The 12,779-nt window shown below is 49.7% G+C and overlaps 1 protein-coding gene across 3 annotated transcripts in view; it reads left to right on the top strand.

Annotated features, from left to right (window-relative positions):
- Positions 1-811: 811 nt before the first annotated feature.
- Positions 812-12,779, top strand: part of GALNT6 (polypeptide N-acetylgalactosaminyltransferase 6) — a 41,036-nt gene continuing 29,068 nt past the window's right edge. For 2 of the 3 annotated variants that reach the window (XM_012450230.2, XM_012450228.2), the window contains exons 1-2: positions 812-865; positions 9,624-9,746. The gene's annotated coding sequence lies outside the window, so the exon portion shown is untranslated. Of the gene's footprint in view, positions 866-7,348; positions 7,484-9,623; positions 9,747-12,779 lie in introns of those variants that run through there. The other variant, XM_012450229.2, reaches the window with a different exon arrangement.

Raw genomic sequence — 12,779 nt, 5'->3', positions numbered from 1 at the left:
TCTCTGTTGCTAAGATAAGGTACCAAAAGATTGCAGCACACGAGGCAGCGCTGAGAGAACCAGTGGGCAGCGCAGGCCCTGGCGGCATAATTCGGAACACCGGGTTAGCGGGTTTACCAGGATTCTCATTCCAGTCCAAGGGTCCTCAAAGTCGAGTATGCACCCGAATCACCCCGAGGGATTATTTAGGTCTGCGGTGGGTCCCATGTCTAAGAAGTCCTCGGATGATGCTAACTGGCGCTGCTGGTGGGGGTCCCACTTTGAGAATCACCCTCTGCGGTGTGAGCCGCTGCCTGCCCGGTACATTCGGAATAATCGTAGTAGGTATTCATGAGTGTTGGGGCTGGGATTCACCTGATACCTGGCGCTGGGAGTCCGTAGCACAGCTCATGGAACACGGAATGGGCGCTCCTGTTGGATGGAGCGCAAATGAGAAGAAAACCTGGGGCCGGAGCCCTGGGCCCCTGGCCGCCCCGCCGCGTTTTCACTCCTGCCTCTGAGCGCTCCCAGAGGGCGCGCAGCACATTCTGGTTCCATGCACGCGCCGCCCGAGGCTCTACTAATTTAGCCTGTCGTCTTTGGGGTGCCGGGCACCCTCCAATCTTTTTCCCTGCTGAGAGCCTGGCCGCAGAGACCGCACCCCCGGGGCGTGCTGAGACGCGGGGAAGCCGGGCGTTCCCGGGCCCGCAGTAGCGCTGGGGACTCGGCGGGACCTGCTGCACCTGGCCCTGGAGGGGCGGGGCGGGCGCGTCCGGGCAGCCGAGGGAGGTCCCGCCCCGGCCCCACCCTCCCCGCCGTCCGGTGGGGAAACCCGGGAGCGGCACCGCGGCGCGGCTGCGGCTGCGGCTCTGCCTCTGCGCGACAGGTAAGCGGCAGAAGGAGCCCGCGACCCTCTCCCCGGGAGGGTTCCCCAGAGTTCCCCGACTGCTCGGACTTCCCTCCGGCGGAGCTCGCTTCCCACCTCCCCCACCGCCAGCCTTCACCTCTTCCTCTTCCTCCTCACCACCCCCGACAGTAAAACGAAGGGGCTGGGCCAGGCTGGTCCCTCCTGCCTTCGCTCTCTGCTGGTCGCGGTGGCCTCTAGCTCCTCCCTTGGCAGGACCCCCCTCCACCTTGGCGCTTATGAGATGAATGAGGAGCCCAGACTTCTGGAACTTGGAGGGGTGAGAGGGGGACAAGCCATAGCCAGGGCTCTATACCCTTTTCCCCTCACCCATCCATGCCCCGCATTCCCTCTCTGCCCCGTCTCCCCAGATCGGGAGCACCCCATGTGCTCTGGTACGGAAACTCTTCCAGAGAGGTTTCCTCCTGCCCTGCCACGTTGCGCCTGAGCAGAAGGGGACAGCGAGGGAAAGCCTCGCTGGTGGAGGTCGGTCTGAGCCCTGCTCGGTTGACTCCCTCCCGAGGTTTTGGGTGTGGGGAGGATCGGCCTCGTGCTGTGGGGAAATGGAATCTGTTGGGTGTTCATGACTGTGACTGTCACCGACTTCCCTATTTCCTCAGTTGTTCAGATTCCCAGGCTGACAAAAAGGAGAAACAGGTTTTTTTTGTTTGTTTGTTTTTATTTTTATTTTTAAAGACAGGGTTTCACCATGTTGGTCAGGCTGGTCTTGAACTCCTGACCTCAGGTGATCCGCCTGCCTTGGCCTCCAAAGTGCTTGGATTACAGGTGTGAGCCACCACGCCCGGCCAGAGAAACAGTTTTTACTTGCACCCATGGCCAATCATCCCAGACCCAGACCTCTGCAGAGGGTTGGATGGGGCTCTTCCGTGTATAGAGGTGGGTGGTGGTCAGTTTGCCAGCAAAGCTTACAACAGACCCCTTCTAGCAGCGGGTAACGCATTGCAGCACACTTAGAAAGGGTGTTAACTCTATGCTCTGAGCTCACCTCCAGGCCCACACACACAGTTTGCAGGCACTGGGTGAGGTTCATAGTTTGGACACACCAAAGAGCCTCGAGGATTTTTCCTCCTTTTCTCTGCTCCAGACAGATGAGCTGTCTCCCTACCCAGAGGAAAGGTAAGATGAATGAGACAGGCAAATTCATGTAATGATGAAAACCAGGTCAAGTGGTCAGGTGAGAGGTTTGAAATATGCTTTGGTCCTGGCGGCGTGTGGTGGCTCATGCCCGTAATCCCAGCACTTTGGGAGGCTGAGGCCAGTGGATCACCTGAGGTCAATAGTTCAAGACCAGCCTGGCCAACATGGCAAAACTCCATCTCCACCAAAAATACAAAACATTAGATGGGCATGATGGCAGGTGCCTATAATCCCAGCTACTTGGGAGGCTGAGGCAGGAGAATTGCTTGAACCTGAGAGGCGGAGGCTACAGTAAGCCGAGATCGCACCATTGCACTCCAGCCTGGCAACAAGAGTGAAACTGTCTCAGAAAAAAAGAAAAGAAAATATGTTTTAGTTCCAGTTGCCTAGCAGAAGCCACTAGCATTGCAGGCATTTCCCTAGCTCCAGTTCCTTAATGATGCCATGTACTTTAGGAACCCAGAGGTAACCAGAGAAAGCTGCTTACAGGGGGACCAGGGCAGAGAACAGGACAGGACTCTCAAAGGAAAGAGAGAAGTCTGCAGGAGACTGGGCTGCTCAAGATGTCCTCATCTCCATAATGCTGCCCACAGTCCCACAGTTGAAACAGCTTACTCCTACACGTAGCAGCATGGAAGACCTTAGACCAGAGAAGGGGAGGCCCTGATGCGTGTCAGGTGCCCTCTGAGGTCAGAGACATATTAGCCCAAGTTCAGCTAGAAGAAATGGAGACAGGAAATATGAGCATGAACTTAGTCCATGCAACCATTGCCTCGAGCAGACCTCAGGACCAGGAGGGGCAGCTAACCCTAGGGCTAAGGGCTTCTCAGTGCAGGGAGGCAGTGAGTATCACAAGGCAGGCAGCTGACTCACCCCTATCACTAACTTCACTGTATGACCTTAGCCAAATCACATACACACTCCCTGGGTGGGGAGCAAATGAGAAGGTGTATGTGAAGTGTTTTGGCAAAGCTCCAAGCACCAGTCAAATGCAAGACAATGTGATGTCATAGTTAAGAGAGTGAGCTTTGGAGATACGTAGGCCTGAATGCAAATTCTGCCTCTGCTATGTTTCTAGCTGTGTGACCTTGGTCAAGTCACTTGACCTTCCTGGGCTTCAGTTTCCTTCTGTGTAAAACAGAGAAGATAGCTGTAACTTGATTTAATATATTGGCAGTAATATTTAAAATGATGATGGTATTGTCCTTAACATCTTCTGGCTCCCACATCTCTAGCCTGGAAGTGATGCTGAAGACCAGGTTGGGTATGTCCATGCCACAGCTTGGGTGAACTCAACTCTCATTTTTTATTTATTAATTTATGTTTCTGAGATGGAATTTTGCTCTTGTTGCCCAGGCTGGAGTGCGATGGCGCTATCTTGGCTCACCACAACCTCTGCCTCCCAGGTTCAAGCATTCTCCTGCCTCAGCCTCTGGAGTAGCTGGGATTACAGGCATGCGCCATCACGCCCGGCTAATTTTGTATTTTTAGTAGATATGGGGTTACTCCATGTTGGTCTGGCTGGTCTTGAACTCCCAACCTCAGGTAACCCACCTGCCTCAGCCTCCCAAAGTGCTGGGATTACAGGCATGAGCCACTGCGCCTGGCCGAACTCAACTTTTTACGCAGCCCTCTGCCCCTTTCTGGAAAAGCCCAAATGTTCATTCTCATTTGCTAGGGACGAGAGGACAAGAGTGAATAAGCAGGAGGTTAAGTGCAGGGCAGTGCCTGTCTCTGTGTCGAGCTCAATGCTGTAATTGTGCTGTGTAGAAGGCCTGTGTGGTGAACAAGGATGAGCTCACTCCAGGGAGGAGAAAGACTGTTAGAAGACTTTTGTGGCACCTGAGAGCCCTGTGGGGTCTTGTTATTCTTGTTATTCTCTTGTACTCTGAGCAACCTGGTCCTAAGGCCTAGGTAGAGATTTGAAAGAAGAAAGCAATGCAGTCCTCAGCTCTGCATATAATAGAGAATGAAGGACAGACAACTAGCAAAATAGCATTGCCATACATCTCAGGGCAGAGAGGTGCCACAGGGATTAGAAGGCCAGGTAGATTGGTCAGGAAGAGCATTCTGGAGACTGAAGTTTGGGGACTGAGACTCGAGGACTGGGAAGGAGAAGGAAAACAGGATCTGGGTGGTCTAGCATCTGGGCCTGCTGGTTCTCCCTTCTCCGTGATATTTAGTGGGAAGTCCTACATGGGGAAAGCATGGGTAGCAGAGAAACTTGGGAACAAATAACACCTAGAAATTAAGGCAGCGAGACATACCTCAATCTAGGAAGTCTTCTTGGAAGAGGGGAGTCTCTAGCAAGAATCTGAAAGAAAAGAAATATGGCTTGCTTATCAAGAATCTAAGGGAAAGGCTTTGAGGAGGAAAAGATAGCCCATGAGTGAGTGCCAAGCATCTGGTCGGGCTTGAGGGTGAGCAGCAAACAGGAAGCAACCCGGCCAGGCCCTCTGTGTTTCTGCCAGTCAAACAGCGCTCAAGGAATATGAATACAGCTGTCCCGATTGTGAAAGAGAGAGGGGCCTGAGGCAAAGGAGGCTGGCAGGCAGCTCCTGCTGATCCTCCAGATGCTGGTTGATAAAGGCGCAATTTCAAATGAAGGTTTTGAAAGCAGAGAGGATGGGGAGGAACCAGGAGGAAGGGAATGAATCAGCAGGACTTGGGAGCAGGGTGTGGGGTGAACCTGAACTTGAGAAGGGATTAAAAATGACATGTCTGGGAGTGGGACAGGGGCTGGCTTGTTTCAGACTTCGATGCTCCTGGCAGCAATGGGGAAATTGGGAAGGCTGGCTAGCACAGGAGGCTGGGCACAGACCCTGAGCTCAGGGGATGGTATATTGAGTAGCCAGTGGCCCCAGGTAAAAGTTCTGCAGCCAAGAGTGGACTGGGGGGTGAGGAGAGAAGGAAAAATTCAGTTCCTTCTTTTTTCTTTTTTTTTTTTTTTTGAGGCAGAGTCTTTCTCTGTCACCACTCTGGAGTGCAGTGGCGCCATCTTGGCTCACTGCAACTTCCGCCTCCCGGGTAGTGGTTCTCCTGCCTCAGGCCTCCCAAGTAGCTGGGACTAAAAGCATATGCCACCATGCCCAGCTAATTTTTGTATTTTTAGAAGAGACAGGGTTTCACTATGTTGGCCAGGATGGTCTCGATTTCTTGACCTCGTGGTCCGTCCACCTCGGCCCACAAAGTGCTGGGATTACAGGCGTGAGCCACCTTGCCCAGTCAAAACTTCAGTTCTATTCTCTCCCATGAACCCCCACTTCACAATCTGAAGACTGGCCCAAGAAGCCTTCAGGAATACCCTTCCTGTCTTCTGCCCTTCTCATTACTTCACGATCCCTTATCTGCCCTTTCCCCCAACTGCCCCCCTCAAACCCAGTCTGGTTGTCACCAAGGCTGCTAGGTGATTAGAGAATCCCACATCGTCCTCACCTGGAACCCTCCCTCCTTCACCTCTGGACTCCTAGGAATGAACCGCTGCACACCTCTGCCCCACCTGGCAGGGCCTGCAGGGCCTCCAGTGAAAAACCTGTGAACTGTCAAACCTCCTGTTTGGTGGCATAGTATTTTGATTTTGGTGACCTGTTCTTGGAATAAGTTAACAAATATTAACTGAGTGCCTACCACATACCAAGCACTGCTCTAAGTATACAGTGATGACCAAAGTTGGGTTGGGTTTTTCAATCAAAAATCCATGTTTGGGTAATTTAAGCTTAAAATATTGTGCAAACAGGCTGGACGCAGCGGCTCATGCCTGTAATCCTAGCACTTTGGGAGGCTGAGGTGGATGGATCACTTGAGGTCAGGAGTTCAAGACCAGCCTGGCCAACATGGTGAAATCCTGTCTCTACTAAAAAAGATAAAAAAATTAGCCAGATGTGGTGGTGGGTGCCTGTAATCCCAGCTATTTGGGAGGCTGAGGGATGAGAATCGCTTGAACCCAGGAGTCAGAGGTTGCAGTGAGCAGAGATTGCACCACTACACTCCAGCCTGGGCAACAGAGTGAGACTTCGTCTCAAAAAAAAAAAAAAATTATGCAAACATAAAATGAATCTTCATATATGGGGGGAACTTGATAGACTAGCTATAGAAATAATTTTCGGTGTATCTTCCTGGGAAAATGAGCCACAGTATTGCAGGTTGAGTCTTGGGAAAGAGCTGAAGTGTCTTGAAGGTGTAATTATGGGGAAAAGTAAAAACCTCCCACATTCTGTGATCAAAAGGGTCAGAGGTGGGAGGAGGGCTTTGGAGGAGATAATTTGCTCTTCTGCTCACAGTATGAATATGGAGGACGGGAGATGAGTGCTGTGTTTGATGGAGAGAAAGTGCTTATGAGAAAGAAAGGACAGTCATTTGGCCAAACAGCCTCTCAGCCCCATTTCCCCCACCAGTAGCTTGAAATTGACCTGCCCCCTCCCTAGTATGATGTCTAGCTCCACACACCTGTGCCCGTGGTGAGAGTGGTGACAGTCATCACTTTGCAAAGAAACTTGTAATTGAGCCCTCCTCTGAGTAACTTGAGCAAATATCCCTGTGGTGAGGACTGCTTGCTTCCTGCTGCCACGTCTGAGGAGGTGACCAACTCAGCTGATAAACTGAAAGAAACATTGTTACAAAGAGGCCACCTGGCCAGCTAGGGCGTGTTCTGGGTGGCTGACTCCGGCATTCACAAAAGCCAAGACTTTGCCTGGGACTTCCAGTTTCTGCATCTTTAAAGCATTTGTATCCTTGAGTGGGCGAAGGGCAAATGCCAGGAAGGGGATCAAAGGGTGGAGTGGGGGAGGCTCAGGGAGGACAAGCCTGGTCCCCAAATTCCCACTCAACTTCCAAGGATATGAGTGTGGTAAACAGAGTAGTGGCCTAGGAGTTGAGAGATCAGGTTCTATTCCTGGGAGCCACTAGCTAGCTGTGTGTTGCTAGAGAAGTCACCTAACCACTCTGGCCTCACTGATGATAAAATGAGGGTGTTAGACTCACAGACAGACCTGGTCAAAACAGCCAGCTAATGTGTAACGGCAGAATATCCTGTAATTCAAGTACTTCTTGCAGTAAGTGCATTGAGAACATCATTTAGTGAAGCCAGTGCTCCACATTTAACCCCTCCGGCCTCATCTCATTTGACAAGAGTTATTAGAACTAGCCAGACCTGGTGGCATCCACCTCTGTAGTCCGAGCTACTCAGGAGGCTGAGACAGGAGAACTGCTTGAGCCTGGGAGGTCGAGGCTGCAGAGAGCTGTGTTTATGCCACTGTAGTTCAGCCTGGGTGACAGAGTAAGACCCTGTCTCTAAAAAAAAAAAAAAAAAAGTTTATGGAACACCTGCTATGTGTAAAACTTGTGCTAAACTTTGCAGGTGATAAAAAGCTGAAAACAGCATGGCCTCTTTGGTCCAGGAATTCACAAACACGTGAGGTCTAGAAGAGACTCCTTTGACACAAGGTGGGCTGTGATGAGACTGGAGTACAGATAAAACTTGGGTGCTAACGGGGCAAAGCAGGAAGAGATGAATTCTGCTGGGAGATCTGAGAAGGCTTTTTGGAGGGGAGCTAGAATATAAACTGGGGGTTTTGGACTGTGTTACTGGCTTTCAAACTTCTATGACTGGAGCAAAGTGAGAAATATACTTTACAGCCAGACCTAGTCTCTGTATATATGTGACACGGCATCCCCAAAATCTTAGGGCAGTTTATACTTTAATCATATTACAAGCATAAATGCTACAAACAATAAAAAACTATCATTTGAAAATTTAATCATTTAAACTTGTCTTTAGTTGTATGAATTTTGAATAACGAATTTATCATTTTAATTTTGTATCAGGGAGTGTGTATCTTTAATAGACTGAAACAAACATTAAAATAAAAATTTATTTTTCAGGCTGGACTTGGTGGCTCACACCTATAATCCTAGCACATTGGGAGGTCAAGGCAGGAGGATTGCTTCAGTCTAGGAGTTGAAGACCACTGTGGGCAGTGTAGTGAGACCCCATCTCTACAAAAACGTTAAAATTAGCCAGTTGTGGTGACACACATCTGTGGTCCCAGCTACTCCAGAGGCTGAGGTAGGAGGATCCTTTGAGCCCAGGAGGTCAAGGCTGCAGTGAGCTGAGATTGTGCCACTGCATTCCAGCCTGAGCAATCAAGTGAGACCCTGTCTCCAAAAAAAAAAAAAGAAAGAAAAAAGGAATACTTACCTATGTTACATGTGATATGTGATGCACTTTGATATTTTTTTTCATTCTATTCTGTTTTTTTTTTTTAATTTCAATTTTTTTTTTTTTTTTTTTTTTTTTTTTGAGACAGGGTCTTGCTCTATTAGGCTGGAGTGCAGTGGCACAATCATAACATAAAACTCACTGTAGCCTCAACCTCCTGGGCTCAAACATTCCTCCAGACGTGGCCTCCCAAGTAGCTGCAATTACAGGCATGTACCACTACACCCAGCTAACTGGTCTTCTGGTCTTTTTTTTTTTTTTAAGATGGAGTCTTGCTCTGTTGCCCAGGCTAGGGTGCAGTGGCATGATCTCTGCTCACTGCCACCTCCACCTCCTAGGTTCAAACTATTCTCCTGCCACAGCCTCCCGAATAGCTGGGATTACAGGCACCTGCCACCATGCCTGGCTAATTTTTGTGTTTTTAGTAGAGATGGGGTTTCACCATGTTGGCCAGGTTGGTCTTGAACTCCTGGCCTAAAATGATTCACCCACCTCAGCCTCCCAAAGTGCTAGGATTTCAGGCGTGAGCCACCGTGCCCAGCCCTAACTGGTCTTTTAAAGAATTTTTTGAATGCTGATTTGCAACACCCTAAATTTATTTTATAATGTCGCAGTGGATTGTAATCAGCAGTTTGATACAAGCTGGGCTGGGTAAAGCCTCCGTTCCTTACACCAGTGAGAGAAGGTAAGTTTGTGTTCTGGCTGGTTGGGCCAGGGAAGCAAGTCCCATTTGTTCAATGTAGGCAGGCTTCTCAGGAGGATTCCTAGTGTCATCTTGGGATTGAAGCCAAGATGGTCTGAGGAGTTGCAGGCCCAGGGGTAGCTGGAGGAAGAAGACTTGGGAAGAAATGCTGAACAACAGCGAGAGGGAAATGAATGGATGGGGGCTGAGGGCACACCTGCCAGGAAAGCAGGAGGCCAGGTGTGGGAGCCCAAAGGTGAGGGAGCTATGCACGACACCAGGGGCAGATCTCATGAAGCTCTGCACTTGGCATGGTACTATCATAGTAGCTATTCTTTCTCCAAGGCTGGCGGAGGGGTGACCTCCAAGACCTTGCTAACCACACTTCTGGGAATCATCTCCTACACAGGGAGCAAATCCTTAACCCCAAAGTCCTGTGGCTTCCACTGGATTCTGAGTCTCTTCTAAGGGACTCTTTCCTGTTGCCCTCATGCTGAGCAAACAAACTAGAGAGCAAGTCCCTCACCACCAAGGCTAATCCCGGGTGTCTCGTTTCGGTTCAGGATGTGGTTAGTACCTTGAGGAACTGCAGGTTTCAGAGAGAAAGCTTCAGGCAGCCAGACAGGATCTAGAGAGCAGATGCCTAGGAAGAGCTTAATTTAACCCTAGATTTCTTTCTCCAGGGAAAATAAAAGGAGCAAAGACAAACCCTGCTGCACAGGACCACGAGGCACTGCCAGGATGAGGGAGTTGGAGTAACCTGGGTGATTCTGAGTGAATCAGTCAGGGAGGCCTTCCTGGAGGGGGTGAGTCTTGAGCACTGGCAACAGCTAATAACTACAGCGTTACCATATCTTCGTTTCTAACTGTGCTCCCTCTTGCTGGAGTGGGAAGGTAGCAGGGAAGATGCAGCCTGTGGGACCGTTCAAAGTTGTCATGGCATGTGCTCCCCCATTCTGCAGGCCTCTGTGTGGGCTTAGCCAGGACAGTTCCAGAACTGACGAGGTGTCTAGCTCTAGCGAATCCCCCTGTGCTAGACCTGGCGTAGCTCAACCCCAGTGACAAGAAACTCCTGCTCACTGAATCCCCATTTACTCCCTGAAGGCTTCCTCAAGCACACAGGGAACTCGACCTTTCTCAACTTAGCACTTACTCTCTGTCCTATTCTGCTTTGATTTTAGTAATTTTTGAATAAGTAGTATAGTCAGGGTTCAGAGTACAAAATGGTATTCAGTGAAAGGCCCTTTTCCTGCTCCTGAGTTGCCCCTGGACAGGTGCTTCCTTGACCTGCTCGGTGCTACCAGTTCTTGTTCTCCAACAAGATTTTCAAATTGCTTGGGGAAAGGAATTGAGCCTTTGTGTCCCTCTGTGTACCAGATGAGGTAAACTGTCCCACCGCATCACCCAAGGGAGTCTTCCTGACACCACATCCTCCCTCTTCCATCCATGCTGCTACTAACTATCCTGGGTCAGACCCCAAATGGGTCATCCAGCTGCCAAGCAGGTCCCTTTGCAGATACCATCCACCGCTGTCATATTGCTCTTCCTGTAATGCAGGGCTCCCAGCTTAACCCTTTATTACTCCCCATGCCTTGGGTCAAGGGCAAACGCTCCTCAGCATGATGAACAAGGCCCTCATAACTTGGTTTCAGCCACCTCTGCAGGCCCAATGTCTGCTACTCCCACCATGCCAGACTGCTTGCAGTTCTGAGACTAGCTCTGCTGCCTCCCATCTCTAGGCTTTTGCAGGTACTGTGCCTTCTGCCTGAAATGTGCTCACCTCACCTAACTGACTCCTACTCACCAGTCAGTGCTCCCCGCAAGTTTCTTCCCCCATGAGATTTCTTCACAGACGTTGCCCTCCCCGATTTGCTGCATTTCCTCATGCCTTCTCCTTCAGCACATGATTCTGCTTCTCATGGGGTAATCTCTATTTAAAATCCGACACCTCCAATTGACTGTAGGATCCTTGAGGGCTGGCCTTGCATGTCCTATGTGTCCCCCTCCTCTTGCAGAGTATCTGGCAGACGGCAGGTATTCAGTAAATACTGGTGGAATAAACAAATCTCTCCTATCTCCTAGACATTAGTTAATGCAAAGTAGATGCTGAAAGAGATTTCTTTTGTTTGATTTTTGATGGTCCTGCTGAATCTGATGTTATAAAAGAAGCCACATTTGGCCAAGCACCGTGGCTCACGCCTGTCATCCCAGCACTTTGGGAGGCCGAGGCAGGTGGATCACCTGAGGTCAGGAGTTCGAGACCAGCCTGACCAACATGGAGAAACCCCGTCTCTACTAAAATACAAATTTAGCTGGGCATGGTGGTACATGCCTGTAATCCCAGCTATTGGGGAGGCTGAGGCAGGAGAATCGCTTGAACCCAGGAGGCAGAGGTTGCAGTGAGCCGAGATCATGCCACTGCACTCCAGCCTGGGCAGCAAGAGCAAAACTCCATTTCAAAAAGAAAAAAAGCCACATTTGTACCTCAGTCCAGAGTGAATCCAGCTCCTCACTTGAGATTGTGATGGCCACATATTCCCAAGATCTCAGACACCAGGCCTCTCCACAGGCAGGAGCTCATGCATTTAAACAATAGCATTAAATAGTTCAACCAGGTTTATTTTTAAGCAAAACATTCAGGGAGTAATGAACGTGGCTTTGGCTAAGGGCCAGGTGCTTGAGGATAATTGCTGGGAAGTGAAGTAGGGATCGAAATAATTGATACCATTTATTGAGGGCTTAGTATATGACAGGTGCCCTCTGCCAACTGTTTTACCTATATTATCTGATTTAATCCTCTCCCCACAACCCTGTGAGTTAGGTATTAGTTGCCCCCACTTGATAGATGAGGAAATTGAGGCTTAGAGGGATTAAGTAAATCACCCAAGGGTCACACAGCTGCTAATGATCAAAACTAACACTTTGTGGGAACTTTCCATGTGCAGAGACTGCTAAGCTTTGTCCATGAATTTTTTGGGGAAGGAACATAATCCTTTTAACAACCCTAGGAAGTAGGTGCTATTACTAGAAGAGGAAGAACTGGAATCTGTGGCCAGGTCCTTTGCCACCAATGTCTAGTGCTTAACCAGTGAGCTTATGTGTCCAGAACTCCACACAGAAAGTTCTGCAAGCATTCATCCTTCCGGGGCTAGATCCACATGCCTGGGGGGTGGAGGCTGGTGAACGCCCATGCCCAGCCCTGCCAAGAATGTATTGTCATGAAATCTTAGGTTTCTGTTAAATTCTTTTTTCTTAAATATGAGTAGATACAGATAACTTTTTTTTTCTTTTTTTTGAGACAGAGTCTCACTCTGTCAACCAGACTAAAGTGCAGTGGCGTGATCTCGACGGAGTGCAACCTCTGCCTCCCAGGTTCAAGCGATTCTCCTGCCTCAGCCTCCCAAGTAGCTGGGACTACAGGCATGCATCACTACGCCCAGCTAATTTTTGTATTTTTAGTAGAGTCGGGCTTTCACCATGTTGACTAGGTCGGTTTCAATCTCTTGACCTCGTGATCCACCCACACTCAGTACTTCTCCTTCAGCACTCCCAAAGTGCTGGGATTACAGGTGTGAGCCACCGTACCTGGCCAACTTTTTTCTTTTTTTAGAGATAGAATCTCTCTATCAACCATGCTGAAGAGCATTGGCTTGATTATAGCTCACTGCAGCCTTAACCTGCTGGGCTCCAGCAATCCTCCTGCCTCAGCCTTCCAAGCAGCTAGGACTACAGGTGTGCACCACTATGCCTTGTTAATTTTTAAAAAGTTTTGTTGAGAAGGGCCCTCAATACGTTGTGCAGGCTGGTCTCGAACTCCTGGGCTCAAGTGATCCTCGAAT

The sequence above is a fragment of the Aotus nancymaae genome, unplaced genomic scaffold (genome assembly GCF_030222135.1).
Source record: "Aotus nancymaae isolate 86718 unplaced genomic scaffold, 86718_ANA_hifiasm-v0.15.2.pri h1tg000016l, whole genome shotgun sequence".
NCBI classification, from domain to species: Eukaryota; Metazoa; Chordata; class Mammalia; order Primates; family Aotidae; genus Aotus; species Aotus nancymaae.
This window is presented reverse-complemented; position numbering and strand designations above follow the sequence as displayed.